Source organism: Choloepus didactylus, chromosome 20 (genome assembly GCF_015220235.1).
Source record: "Choloepus didactylus isolate mChoDid1 chromosome 20, mChoDid1.pri, whole genome shotgun sequence".
In the NCBI taxonomy this organism is placed as follows: Eukaryota; Metazoa; Chordata; class Mammalia; order Pilosa; family Megalonychidae; genus Choloepus; species Choloepus didactylus.
In genome coordinates this window covers 56,722,963-56,738,066 of record NC_051326.1, presented here as the reverse complement: position 1 = coordinate 56,738,066, position 15,104 = coordinate 56,722,963, and positions in this window count along the sequence as shown.

Here is a 15,104-nt window from a genome sequence, read left to right as displayed (position 1 = left end):
CCAATTATCTTCATACAATCAGTGAGGTAATTGATTAATGAAGTTTAGGATCTTGTCCAAAGCCACAAAGCTACTACCAAAAAACTAGTCCCCATTTCTAGGTTACTTACTGCCAATCCATTATTCATTTTGATGCATTTTTCTGCCTTGGTGGCTTTGCAAAATCAAAGAGTAGTAGTATTTTAGCACCTTATGATAAAATGTAAGTTTGGGCAACAGGGTGTCTGTTTAGTTCATCTCAATCTAGGGGAACAAAGCTGGATTACTTACGGAGATAAAGCAAGTTGTTTCTCACTCTAAATTATGCAGCAAAATCTGGATGAGTTTACAAGGCCCAATATCTTACCAAAAATTGGTAATGTCAGTCTGAACTGGTATTTACAAATGAAGAGATGTTATTAGTGGGATAATTTGGTTAAATGAATATTGTGCCAAATTATCTCAAATTTATAAGATAACACTTATAACAATTTTATGGAAAATTGCTTCCAAAATTATAGCCTTATAAAGTATACACATTAATAACACACCACAAGGACACATAAATTATATAAGAGTCATATCCCTTTGCAGTTGTGTACATTGAATAATGTGATGTTTTTGCAAGAGCAAAAGGTATACTATGTTATTAAAACATACCAGCATTTTAAAGTGTTACATTAAAATCACCATAGACAACTAGAAGGTACAAAAACAATAAAGACGTATATTTTGAGCAAGTTGAAATTTGTTCCCCCTCTAGAGAGGAAAATTTTTTAAAAAGACCACAGATACAGACAGAGTGAGATGAGCTCAGAATAAAAATTAGGAAGGCATGGCATCATCTGTAGTTATATTGTATTGTCTGTTACACTGAATTGAAGAGGTAAATCTAACCATCAAAAGTATGAAGAATTCAGTTATCTAGCAGCAAGACTAGAACACTTCTTTATTAGTTCCTGGGAAATGCAGCATTTTTGCTAAGGTGAGACATGAGTAGAACACATAAGGCTGGAAGTGATGGGTCAGGAGCCCCCTTACTGGGATAGCTGAGCCATGCAGAATTGCTCAAAGTTCTATCAAACACGATACACCGTTTTCTGCATGTTCCCATGTCATGTTTCTGTTAATGCTGATTCATCTGCCTAGAATTTCTTTCCTTCTTATCCCGTATCTCTTCTCCTTTGGTGAAATCTTTTGGTGAAATCAAGGTACAGTTTTATTTAAGAATGGGAACAGATAATTGGTATCTGTGAAATAAAATCTAAATGCAATATTTAAATGAACATTTTTGATATAAAAACAAGAGTAGAATAATTACTCCATTAAGTTACTGTCCTTATTACGGGATAGGTTCTCTTGAGAACAAGTTCTTGGGGCCACCCACGATGGTTGGGTCTTCCAACCCTATGACAAGGAGTCAAGCACAAAGAGGAAGTGTTTCCCACTGCATTAGAGATGCTGAGGGCTTCTGATTTGCCAAACCACTACAATAAAACAAAATACAGCCCATCTTTAAGATTTGGTTTGAGTCACACTCTCTATGAAGCCTTTTCTGAGCTTAGTCATTTGACCTCCCACTGCATCCATTTGCTTAACAAGTTTGTCTCTCTACTGGACTCTAAGCAGGTTTAATCATCCCTGTGAACCTGAACATCAGCACTTTTATCAGCTCAGAATGGTCCATGCTTGCTGAATGATTGAATGAATGGATAGATGGATGGAAAGTAAAACAAAAGCTAAGTGAGACCCCAAAGGGTATAAAAGGTACATATCTCAATATCAGTGCTACTTACTCTGTACTATACTCAATACTCAATACTCCGTACTATACTCAATACTATAGGGACACCTGGGCTCGATCACAGCCTTTGTAAATCTGTGATGTAGATCAGATGTCCTTTTGGCTTCTGGTAACATCTTTCTTATGACTGTCTCAATAAATTTAATTTTGGATCAACTGTTTATTTTTCAGGGTAGACTGGTAACTGTTATAACTGAATTGTCATGGTTTGTTATAGGAATTTTATAGGGAGACTCCTATAAATCTTGAGCAAGCAGCCATCTTCTGTATCTATGTCTGAAAAATCAACCTCAGTTCTACTAAAAAGTCTTTTCTCTCTCTTCCTCAATCCTTCCTGTCTTCTTCCTCAAAGATTTGCTGAGGGCTTACCATATTCAAGCCACAGAGCTAACTGTTATAGATACAAAATATTGACAGAGATAACAACAATAACAATGTTTTTTTCTCTGTGTTTGAGAAGGCAAGTGCTCACCAATATCTGCTTTTCTCCTCTTGTGTCTGGGTACTCAACTAGACACCATTTTCTAGCCCCTTTGCCAGTTTTTTTTTTTTTTTTTTTTTTTTTGGCAAATGACTGGATTCTGGCTAGTGCAAATGTAGATGGAAATAATGCATGCCATTTCCATGCCCGACTTTTATATCTTTCTGCAAAGAGCCTCTGAGTTTTTTCTCTCTTTTCCCTTGTCTGATGGCTAGATTTAGTAGATCCAACAGACAACTCCTGAAGCCCCAGTTGCAACAGACAAAAAGCTTGTAGGCTATGAGCTAATAGCTCAAAGGATCCTGCCACCCAAAAAGGTGCAAAGTACCAACTCCCAATCCAGCTGACCATCACTGGACTATTATGAGAGCAAAACAATTACCCAAAGCCAGTGAAATTGAGGGGTTGTTTGATGGAATAATTAATCCATTCTGATTGTTACTGTCCTCTCAATGAATTGATAACAAACCCTAATACTTACATTAATTTCCACCCATTTTTTCCATTTCTTTCAGTTAATATTTAAGACCTGTTATTCTTCTGCTCTAGGTCATTTCTTCTCATTTACCCAGGAAATTTATTCTATCTTCAATATCTCGTTCCATCACCACTGAAGCATGTTCAAATATTCATCATCTTAAAAAAAAGTGGGAAAAACAGAATACCCTATTGTTGACCTGTGCTGGTTTGAATCTATTATGTACCCCATAAAAAGCCATGGTCTTTTAATTCAATCTTGTGGGGGCAGACTTATTATTGGGTGGGACTTTTGATTGGGTTGTTTCCATGGAGATGTGACCCTGCCCATTCAATATGGGTCTTAATTAGTTTACTGGAGTCCTTAAGAGAGCTCAGGGAGAGAGAATCAGAGTCAACACAGACTCAGATGCTTGGAGATGCAGACAGAAAGACGTTTGGAGATGATAAGCTAAGGGATTGAAATCCAGAGTTTGCCTGGCAGGGAGTAAAGAGAGGACCTCCAGAAGCTTAGAGAGAAATGCCCTGGGAGAAACAAGCAAGGATGCACAGATGCTGAGGGAGAGAAGCTAAGACAGAAGTCCAGAGACATTTTGGAGAAAGCCGTTTTGAAACCAGAACCCAGAAGAAGAAGGACTCGCAGATGTCACCATGTCCCTTCCCTTGTGACAGAGGAACCCTGGATGCCATTGGCCTTTCCTCAGAGAAGGTATCTAACTCTTGATTGCTTACTTTGGACATTTTCATGGCCTTAAAACTGTAAATTTGGAACTAATCAATCCCCGTTGAAAAAGCCAATCCAATTGCATTTTGGCCACCGTAGCAAACCAGAAAGGGACACTTATCTCCTTTTTTTCAGAATCTTATAGCTCCCCTGTCCCTACAACTAAACTTGAAATATTTGACTACATTCTTTCTATTTTCTCATCTCCATTAACTTTTTTTGGACCAATTGATTTTTTAATTCAGTTTTATTGAGAGATATTCACGTATCATATAATAATCTGTGGTGTACAATCAGCTGTTCCTAGTACCATCATATAGTTGTCATTCATCACCCAATCTATTTTTTTGAACATTTTCTTTATACCAGAAAAAGTAAAAATAAGAATAAAAAATAAAAGTAAAAAAGAACACCCAAATAATCCCCCCATCCTACTTTTCATTTAGTTTTTGTCCCCATTTTTCTATTCATCCATCCATACACTGGATAAAGAGAGTGCGATCAACAAGGCTTTCACGATCACACTGTCACCCCTTGTAAGCTACACTGTTATACAATCGTCTTCAAGAGTCAAGGCTACTGGGTTGCAGTTTGATAGTTTCAGGTATTTACTTCTAGCTATTCCAGTACAATAAAACTTAAAAAGGGTTACCAATGTAGTGCATAAGAGTGCCCACCAGAGTGACCTCTCGACACCATTTGGAATCTCTCAGCCACTGAAACTTTATTTTGTTTCATTTCACCATCCCCTTTTGGTCAAGAAGATGTTCTCAATCACATGATGTCAGGTCCAGATTCATCCTTAGGAGTCATATCCTGCATTGTCAGGGAGATTTACACCCCTGGGAGTCAGGTCCCTTGTAGGGGGGAGGGCAGTGAGTTCACCTGCCGAGTTGGCTTAGCTAGAGAGAGAGGCCACATCTGAGCAACAAAGAGGTACTCAGGGGGAGACTCTTAGGCACAATTATAAGAAGGTTTAGCCTCTCATTTGCAGTAACGAGCTCCATGAGTGCAAGCCCCAAGAAAGAGGGCTCAGTATACCAAACCGTTAGTCCTCAATGTTTGTAAGAACATCAGCAACAATCCAGGTGAGGAAGTCCAAGACTTCTACATTTTGCCCTGGCCCCTCAGGGGGACTCTGGATATGTATTTTTATTTTCTCCCTAAATTAACTTGGGATGTGTCGCTATTTTACACTAACTTGTACAAACCGACCAGGCCTCACTTCCTATTCAAAGTTTCATGTAATTATGGTATTTGAACAAACTGTATCAGTTAAATTGTTTAGGAAATATAGATACTGCACCAAATAAACATCTCTTCCCTTGGTCTCACATGGAAGTTGAAGTTTTAAAACACAGTCAGTATTGTCCTTTACCCTCTGGCCCAATTTGCCCTAGTCCTAACTAGATCTGCTTCATTCATATCTCTAATTGAAGTCTGGACTCTTTTTCAGCTTTTATAGTAGTTGCTATATGCACTAATATTGACATTCATTGCTGCCAAAGTCTAGCTCTGAGTTTAAGGTGTCACACAGATACCCAAAATTCCAGGGATCGATCAGGTTATACACAAAGGGATCAGCATCTCCGAATCTGGAGATAGCCGTTACAGGTCAGGAATATATGTGATGGCTGTAAGAGCTTACAATCTAGGGACCATTTCAATAAGTGTTCTCCTAATAAACTGTGCTCTAAGATTCAATTATGAGTTTACACATTGTAGTTAGACCACATTGTGAGGTATTACAGTGTTTGCCTTTGTTTCTGGCATAGTTCACTCAAAATGCATTCTACAGGATCCATTTACCTCATTGTGTTCTGTGTCTCACAGCTTCACTCCTCCTCACAGTTGCTCTATATTCCATTGTATGCACACACCACAGTTCACCATTCTGTTCCTCAGTCGGTGTACCTTAGGCTACCTCCACTCATTGCAAGTCATGTATACTGCCTCCATAAACACCAGTGTGCAAATGTCCATTCATGTCCCTGCTCTCAGATCTTCCAAGTATATGCACCCTAATGAGGTAGCAGGACCTTACAACACCCACATATTTAGCTTCTTGTGGAGCCACCACACTGTCCTCCAGAAAGGCTACACCATTCTGCCTCCTAACAAAAGTAAATACATTCATCCCTCTCTCCGTGTTTTCTCCAGCACTTTTATCCCTATTTATATTTCTTCCTTCAATTTTATAGAGCTGTATTCACATACCATACAGTTATCCACAGTGTACAATCAGTTGCTCACAGCATCACCATATAGTTGTGCATTTATCACCACAGTTAGCACCTGAACATATTAATTACTACAAAAATTTTTTTGCTTCTGTGTTTTTTTTAAACAAATAATTAAAAAGATAATAAAAAGAAAAATAAAAAAAATCATAGAATACAATATAATAGCAGGGTCAGACAACACCACCACTACCAAGAATCCCATGTCCCTCCCTTATATCCCCCTCTCATACACGTTTAGCTTTGGTATATTGCCTTTGTTACATCTAATGGAAGCATATTATGATGTTACTGTTGATCCAACACTCCAGTTTGCTTTGATTATATTTTTCCCCAATACCTTTCCCTTTTCAACACTCTGAATGGTTGACATTCTGTTGTTCTCCCATATGCAAGAACATTTTTATATTTGTACATTTAGTCACAATCATTGACCACTCCAATTTTTTTTTATTAAATTCAGTTTTATTGAAATACATTCACACACCATACAATCATCCATGATATACAATCCACTGTCCACAGTATGATAACATAGTTATGCGTTCATCACCACAATCTATCTCTGAACATTTTCCTTACATCAGAAAGAACCAGAACAAGAATAAAAAATAAAAGTGAAAAAAGAACACCCAAATCATCCCCCCATCCCACCCCATTTGTCCTTTAGTTTTTATCCCCATTCCTCCACTCATCCATACACTAGCTAAAGGGGGTGTGATCCACAAGGTCTTCACAATCACACTGTCACCCCTTGTAATCTACATTATTATATAATTGTCTTCAGGAGTCCAGACTGCTGGGTTGGAGTTTGGTAGCTTCAGGTATTTACTTCTAGCTATTCCAATACATTAAAGCCTAAGAGGTGTTATCTATATAGTGCATAAGAACATCCACCAGAGTCACCTCTCGACTCCATTTGGAATCTCTCAGCCACTGAAACTATTTCGTCTCATTTTGCATCCCCCTTTTGGTCAAGAAGATACTCTCAGTCCCACGATGTTGGGTCCACATTCATCCCTGGGAGTCATACTCTGCATTGCCAGGGAGATTTACACCCCTGGGAGTCGGGTCCCACGTAGAGGGGAAGGCAGCGAGTTCACCTGTCGAGATGGCTCAGTTAGAGAGAGAGAGGGCCACATCTGAGTAACAAAGAGGTACTCAGGGGAGACTCTTAGGCACCATTACTAAAGTTGTATAACTTTAGACTCTCCTTTGGACCACTCCAGTTTTTGAGCTTGCCTTTCTGTTGTTGAGTTGTAGGATCACTTTACGTATTTGGGATATCAAAGACTTATCTGATATGTTTCCACATATTGTCTCCCATTGCAGAGGCTGCCTTTTTAAGTTTCTGACAAAGTCCTTTGATGTACAAATGTGTTTAATTTTGAGGAGATCTCATTTGTCCATTTGTTCTTTGGTTGCTCACGCTTTGGGTGTAAGGTCTAGGAAACCACCTCCTGTCACAAGATCTTTAAGATATTTCCCTACATTTTCTTCTAAGGGTCTTATGGTGTTCGTGCTAATGTTTAGGTCTTTGAACCATTCTGAGTTAATTTTTGTATGAGGTGTGAGGTAGGAGCCCTCTTTCATTCTTTTGGAAATGGATATCCAGTTCTCCAAACACCAATTATTGAAGAGGCTGCTCTGTCCCAGTTGCTTTGGCTTGACTGCCTTATCAAAGATCAATTGTCCATAGATGTGAGAGTCTATTTCCGAATAGTCAATTCAATTCCGCTAATCAGTATATCTATCCTAATGCCAGTACCATGCTCTTTTGACCACTGTAGCATTGTAATATGCTTCAAAGTCAGGTAGTGTGAGACCTCCCACTTTGTTCCTCTTTCTCAAGATATTTTTGGCTATTTGGTGCACCCTGCTCTTCCAAATATATTTGATTATTGGGTTTTTCTATTTCTACAAAGTAAGTTGTTGGGATTTTAATTGGTATTGCATTGAATCTATAAATCAGTTTTGGTAGAATTGACATCTTAATTATATTTAGTCTTCCAATCCATGAACACGATATGCTCTTCCATTTTTTTTAGGTCTTGTTTGATTTCTTTTAGCAGTTTCTTGTAGTTTTCTCTGTATAGGTCTTCTGTGATCTTCATTAAGTTTATTCCTAAATACTTGATTATTTTGGTTGTTATTTTAAATGGATTTTTTTTCTTGATTTCTTCCTCTTGTTGCATATTTCTTATATAAGAACACTATAGATTTTTTGCGTGTTGATCCTCTAGCCTGCCACTTTGTTGTATTCATTGATTTGTTCTAGCAATTTTGCTGCAGAATTTCCTGGATTTTCTACATAGAGAATCATGTCATCTGCAAACAGTGAAAGTTTTACTTCTTCCTTTCCAATTGGGATGCATTTTATTTCTTTTTCTTGCCTAATTGTTCTAGCTAGAACTTCCAGCACAGTGTTGAATAACAGTGGTGACAGTGGGCATCCCTATCTTGTCCCTGATCTCAGAGGGAAAGCTTTCAGCCTTTTCCCATTGAGTGTGATGTTAGCTGTGGGTTTTTCATATATTGCCTGTATCATATTGAGAAAGTTACCTTCTATTCCTGTTGTTTTCATCAAGAAAGGATGTTGAATTTTGTCAAATGACTTTTCTGCATCGATTGAGATGATCATGTGGTTCTTCTGCTTTGATTTATTGATGTAGTGTATTACATTAACTGATTTTCTTGTGTTGAACCAGCCTTGCATACTTGGAATACACCCCACCTGGTCGTGGTGTACAATTCTTTCAGTATGTTGCTGTATTCAATTTGCAAGTATTTTGTTGAGGATTTTTGTATCTATATTCATTAAAGAGATTGGTCTATAATTTTCTTTCTTTGTAGTATCTTTGTCTGATTTTGTTATTGGGTGATGTTGGCTTCATAGAATGAGTTGGGTAGTTTTCCTTTCTCTTCAATTTTTTTTTTTTGTAGAGTTTGAGCAGGATTGTTATTCTTTCTTGAATGCTTGGTAGAATTCATGTGTGAAGCCATCTGGTCCTGGGCTTTTCTTTTTTGGGAGCTTTTTTGGGAGTGACTCAATCTCTTTACTTGTGATTGGTTTGTTGAGGTCGTATATTTCTTCTTGAGTCAATATTGACTGTTTATACTTTTCTAGAAAGTTGGCTATTTCATCTAAATTGTCTAGTTTATTAGCATATAGTTGCTCATGGTATCTTCTCATTATCTCCTTTATTTTTTCAGGGTCAGTAGTTATGTCCCCTTTCCCATTTCTGATTGCAATTATTTGCATCAGCATTTTTTTTTCCTTGTTAGCCTTGCTAGGGGTCCATCAATTTAATTGATTTTCTCAAAGAACCAACTTCTGGTTTTGTTGATTCTCTATTGTTTTCCTGTTCTCAATTTCATTTATTTCTGCTCTAATCTTTGTTATTTCTTTCCTTCTGTTTGCTTTAGGGTTAGTTTGCTGTTCTTTCTCTAGTTCCTCCAGGTGTACAGTTAATTCCTCAATGTTTTTCTCTCTCTTCTCTTTTAATATAGGCATTTAGGGCAATAAATTTCCCTCCCAGCACTGCCTTTGCTGCATCCCATAAGTTTTGATATGTTGTGTTGTCATTTTCATTTGCCTTGAGGTATTTACTAATTTCTCTTGTAATTTCTTCCTTTACCCACTGGTTTTCTAAGAGTGTGTTGTTTAGCCTCCATATATTTGTGAATTTTACAATCTTCTGCCTGTTATTTATTTCCAACTTCATTCCAGTATGATCTGAGGAAGTGTTTTTTTATAATATCAGTATTTTTAAACTTGTTGAGACTTGCTTTGTGGCCCAACATGTGGTCTATCCTGGAGAATGTTACATGAGCACTTGAGAAAAATGTGTATCCTGCTGTTGTGTCATGTAGTAGTCTATAAATGTCTGCCAAGTCTAGTTCATTTATTGTATAATTATCATCTCCATTTCCTTATTGATCCTCTGTCTAGATGTTCTGTCCATTGATGAGAGTGGTGTATTGAATTCTCCCACTATTATTGTAGAGTTATCTACTTCTCCTTTCAGTGTTCTCAGTGTTTGCCTCATGAATTTTGGGGCACTCTGGCTTGGTGCATAAATATTTATGATTAGTATGTTTTCTTGATGAATTGACCCTTTTATTAATATATAGTGTCCTTCTTTGTCTCTTTTAATTGTTTTACTTTTGAAGTCCAATTTATCGGATATTAATATAGCTACTCCCACTTTTTCTCTGGTTGCTGTTTGCATGAAATGTCTTTTTTCAGCCTTTCACTTTCAGCCTATTTTGTCCCTGTGTCTAAAGTGAGTTTCTTGGTTGGCAGTTTTTCTCTTTTAGTATCTTAAATATATCATACCACTGTCTTCTCACCTCCATGGTTTCTGTGGAGAACTTTATACATAGTTTTATCGAGCTACCCTTGTATGTGATGGATTACTTTTCCCTTGCTGCTTTCAGAATTCTCTCTTTGTCTTTGACATTGGACAACCTGATCAGTAAGTATCATGTAGAAGGTCTATTGGGATCCGTTCTGTTTGGAGTCCATTGTACTTCTGGAATCTATAATTTTCTGTCTGTAAGGTTTGGGAAATTTTCAGTGAATATTTCTTCTATTATTCTTTCTGCCCCTTTTCCTTTCTCTTCTACTCTGGGACACCCATAACACATATATTCACGTGCTCTGTGTTGTCACTCAGCTCCCTAAGACCCTGCTCATATTTTTCCATTCTTTTCACTGTCTGTTCTTTTGTATGTATGAATTCAAATGTTTTGTCTTCCAATTTACTGATCCTTTCTTCTGCCTGTTCAAATCTGCTGTTGTATCCATTGTGTTTTCATCTCCTCCATTATGCCCTTCATTTTGACAAGTCCTGCCATTTGTTTTTTCAAGATTATGAATTCTTTTTTATGGCCATCCAGTGTCTTCCTAATATCCTTCATCTCTTTTGCCATATCTTCCCTCATTTCATTGAGTTGATTTTTGAATTGATTTAGGAGATTTGTTTGAACATCTTTATCTTTAATTAGTTCTTCCCTCAGTTCATTGAATTGATTTAGCATTAGTTGTCTCAACTCCTGTATCTTGGTTGAACTATTAGTTTGCTCCTTTGGCTGGTCCATATTTTTGTGTTTCCTAGTATGGTTCATTATCTTAAGCTGTCTAGGCATATGACTTTCTTTATTAGTTTATTCTGGAGCTGATTTTCACTCTTTTATCTAGGGTTTTCTTGTTGGTTGACTTTGTTCTCTAATCTTGGCTGTTCAGTTCAACTTATTCTAGACTTCTAACTTAGGTTTCATTTAGTGGATCAAGGCTTTTACCTCTTGTTTTTCTGTTTCTTGCCCTGCCTCTATGTAGCCTTTTTTTGTTAGAAGGTCTCCTCAGATATGGTCAACCACAGTCAGGTATTCCCAGTCCAGAGATGCCCAGGTCTCAGGAGGACTGCATGGAATTTCCCTGAGAATGAGACCCTTCTGTGAGACCTCTGGGCTCTGTGCTTTTCCTATCTTGTCCAGCAGGTGGTGCTTGCCAGCCTGCAGCTCCCCCACTGGTGTAAGGAGGTTCAGTGCCTTTAATTCTCTGCAGAATCTGAACCTCTCAGAGGTGTAGCTGACTGGAGCTGGTTTCTGAATTCCAGCCCCTGGGGTCTGGGTTCTTTGAAGGAGGGCTTCCAATTGAGCTGGGCCACAGCCCCCTTTTCTTGGGGGTATTATGCCCTTTGGGGAATTCTCTCCCCCACTAGGTTGATTGCTTTGTCTGTTAGATCTATTTCAGCTGGGTCCACAGACAGGCTTTCTGTAAAGAGAAAACTCCAAATTTCACTGTGACCGCGGATGTTCCACTCACTCCAAGCTAGTGTATGATGCGTGACTGGTCACTAGAGACCCAGAGAATGTTGTTTCATATAGTTCCTAGATAATTACAAGCTTCCCTAGAGGAGTGACTAAATTCCACACCTCACCATTCCACCATCTTGCCCCACCCCTCTTTGTTAACTTTTTAACCCACTACAATGTGGATTCTGCATGCTCCCTTCCTTTCCCTCACCATACAAGTGCTTTTACAGAACTCCCCAAAGTATCTTCCACTTTTTTTTTTTTGAAAACCCAAAGAAATATATGGGTATTTATTTTATTTGATCTCTGTACAGCTTTTGGCTTTGATGAACTTTCCTCTTTCTTGAAAAAATCCATTCCCTTGGCCTCCATGACACCCCATTCTCCAGGCTTTCTTTCAATCTCCTTGGCCACTCTTGTTGCTTTTCTTTAAGGATCTTTTCTTTTTCTCCTCCCTTAAATGTTGACACTCCAACCCCAGTCATCTGTTTTCTCATGACTATGCATATGCTTTCCGGGCAGTCTCTTTCCACTCTCCTAGCTCCCTGTATCTCTGAGATCCAATAGGTCAAGTTTATATACTGATCCTTCCAGTTCTCTCTCCAGCCCAAGATGCTTTCTTTAGCTCCAGAAGCATTTATCCAACAACTTCCTTTGATATCACCTCTTGGATATCCCTCGGGAACTTCAACATCTATACTTTCCAACCTGGTTATGTAATTTGTCCCATCACAATTCCCAGCTCCCTGAGTGGCACTACTATTTTCATCCTTGATTTTTCTGGCTTCCTTATCCAACTCTTGGCCAATTAAAAATGTCTGTTATTTCCACCTTCCAAACACCTCTCTGACTAACCTACCTCTCTCTCTCTCTCACTGCTACTAGCTATCTATGCACCATCCTCCTTTTCCAAAAGATTGCCACAAATCTCCCTGCCTTTAATCCTGACCCTTCACATTGAACAACTCCAGTGGGTATCATTCACATGGTATATGATGCTGTGTATCTTTGTGGTTCTGCTTCAGTCTTGCCCCTGTCTAATTCATTCTTCACACAGCAGCAAGTGTGACATTTTAAAACACATCCACTTGTCACATCAGTCCCCTGATTAAACACCTTGAGTGTGTGTGTGTGTGTGTGTGTGTGTGTGTGTGTATCTGCCCTCATTCCAAAATACATCCCATAGGGTGCCTACTTTAACTACTAAGACTATACTCTTTGTTTTCCAAATAAATAGAGATTTATTACTTTTTCTGAGTATAAAATCATCTTGTTAACTATAAAGAATTTTTTAATAAGATAGTTAAAAATAATAAAGTAAAAATCAACCCCAAATTTATCTCCCAGATATGCTATAACTACTGTTGAACATTTGGTGATGATTGTTCTAGATTTGTTTTCTTCACACACACACACACACACACACACACACACACACACACAGACACACACAATTCACACATAGGTAAAGACAAGCACACACATAGGTATCCATTGCTATCCAAACCCATGTTATGCATGCTCGAAAACCATATAGACTCAGGCAATCTTTTTGAGATAGGCTGATATCCCTCATTACCTGAACTTAGTTTCCAAGTACTGAAGCAAGTAGATTCAGATAACAAGGTAACAAGGCATCTCTCACTAGGCAAATTCATTATCCAAAATAAGGAGTTGAATAGATTTGAGTAGTGAGGGATACTTTTAAATATTTGCATGTGTGTGCATATATGTGTGTGTATAAACTTTTTAAATATATATCACAGATTTTACGTAAACAATTATATAGTGTATGCTGTTTTATAAATTGTGCTTTTCCATTCAATAATACGCTACGCTGTGGTGGTGATGACTTGCTAGCCAATGAAATTCATTTCCTCCTTTCATAATGTGGGTGATAATCACTGCCAAATCAGGGACTATTTTCCCAGTAGTCCTTGCTCATAGGGGCCCTGTGACTGAGATTTGCTCAGTGAAATGTGGGGCAAAATGATGCACATTGTATTGAAGCTCATTATATAGAAATCGCCTATGGGATTGACCCTCCACTCTCTTTCTTCCCCTTCCTGCCGGATGGAAATTAATCTCAATGCCACCTTGAGAAGCATATGGTAAAGCTGATGGGCCTCCGACGTGCTGGGTAGAGCAGAGCACACCCGTCTTGTCCCCTACCTAGTGGACTCATGTGAGTGAAAAATAAAATTCTATTTTCTTAAGTCACTGGAATTTTGTGTTAACTTATCACATTAGCATTGTTCCACATCCATAAATACAAATTTATATCATTGTTTTTACTGGTTATACAAAAAACAGAATTTTTTAACAAATTAATTATTGATGGATCTTTCAGTTATTTATGAATTTTGGGGGGTTTATTTTCTTTTCTTTTGCTGTAATAGAACTGCAGTGAATATCCTTAAATATAAATATCTGAAAGCAACTGCTGCTCTCCTTAGGATAAATGCACACAGTGATATCACTGCATCCTTTATGCGTGTTTAGAATGCAGTTACAAAATTACCAAGTTGGCCTCCAGAGACCTTATCAACAGAGCGTGAAAATGTCAATGAATTGAATCATTTTGCCAACATTGAATATTTTTATTGTAGCTAATATATTTTAAAAATATTATTTTAATTTTGTTTCTTTAATTCAAAGACGGGTTAAAGATCTTTTCATATATTTACTGCACATTCATTTTCTTTTTGCATGAATGGCCTATGCCTGTGAAAATCTTCATCTTTTATTGTTTTTAAAGCCCTCATGAGTATATAAATACCTTTTTATATAAGTACTTTTCCTGATAGTCATTTCTCTTCAAGCTCTGTTTATTGTGGATTTTTGCTACATAAATAAAAATACATGCATTTAAACTTAACATATTTCTTTAAAATTTATTTCTAGTTATGATGATATGCTTAAAATAGCTTTTCATATCACAAGATTATGAACATATTCACCTAGATTTTTAGTTATGAGTTTAATTTTTTACATTATTCTTTTGATCTATATGGAAATGTATATTGATATAAAAGATGAGAAAGAATATGGCTTTATTATTTTTTTCCCCAAAGGGTTAGACACATTTTCTAATAATAATTTTCCTTGTACCTAAAAGTAGTCAAATGCAGTGTGTTTTTTGCATCGGTATAACTAGAATAACAATATCACGAGTGAGGATTTTCAATGAGATGACACACAAAGAGCCTAATGCAACAACAGATCTATGGTCTGCAAAGGACTGTGGTTAGAGCTGTCCCTGAGCTCTTTATCTAGCTCTGAAGCCTGGGCTCAGTGTTGCAACTTGTGGGGCTTAGTTCATCATCATTAAAATCAGAAGATTGGGGTAGGTGGTCTTATACAGTGGTCCATTCTACAATTAACAGAATAGGTCACAGAGCAGAGACAGGCAAAGATGAAGAGCACCCCAAGGCTCATTCATGACTGACATAAAGCAGATTTGGGGTGTTGGTTCAGAGATTAGGCTCTGAGTAAGACATGCTACTTACTAGTTGAAGGGACTTCTTTGAGCTTTATTTTCTTTGTTTGTATAACAGGATAATAACACATCCTGCATAT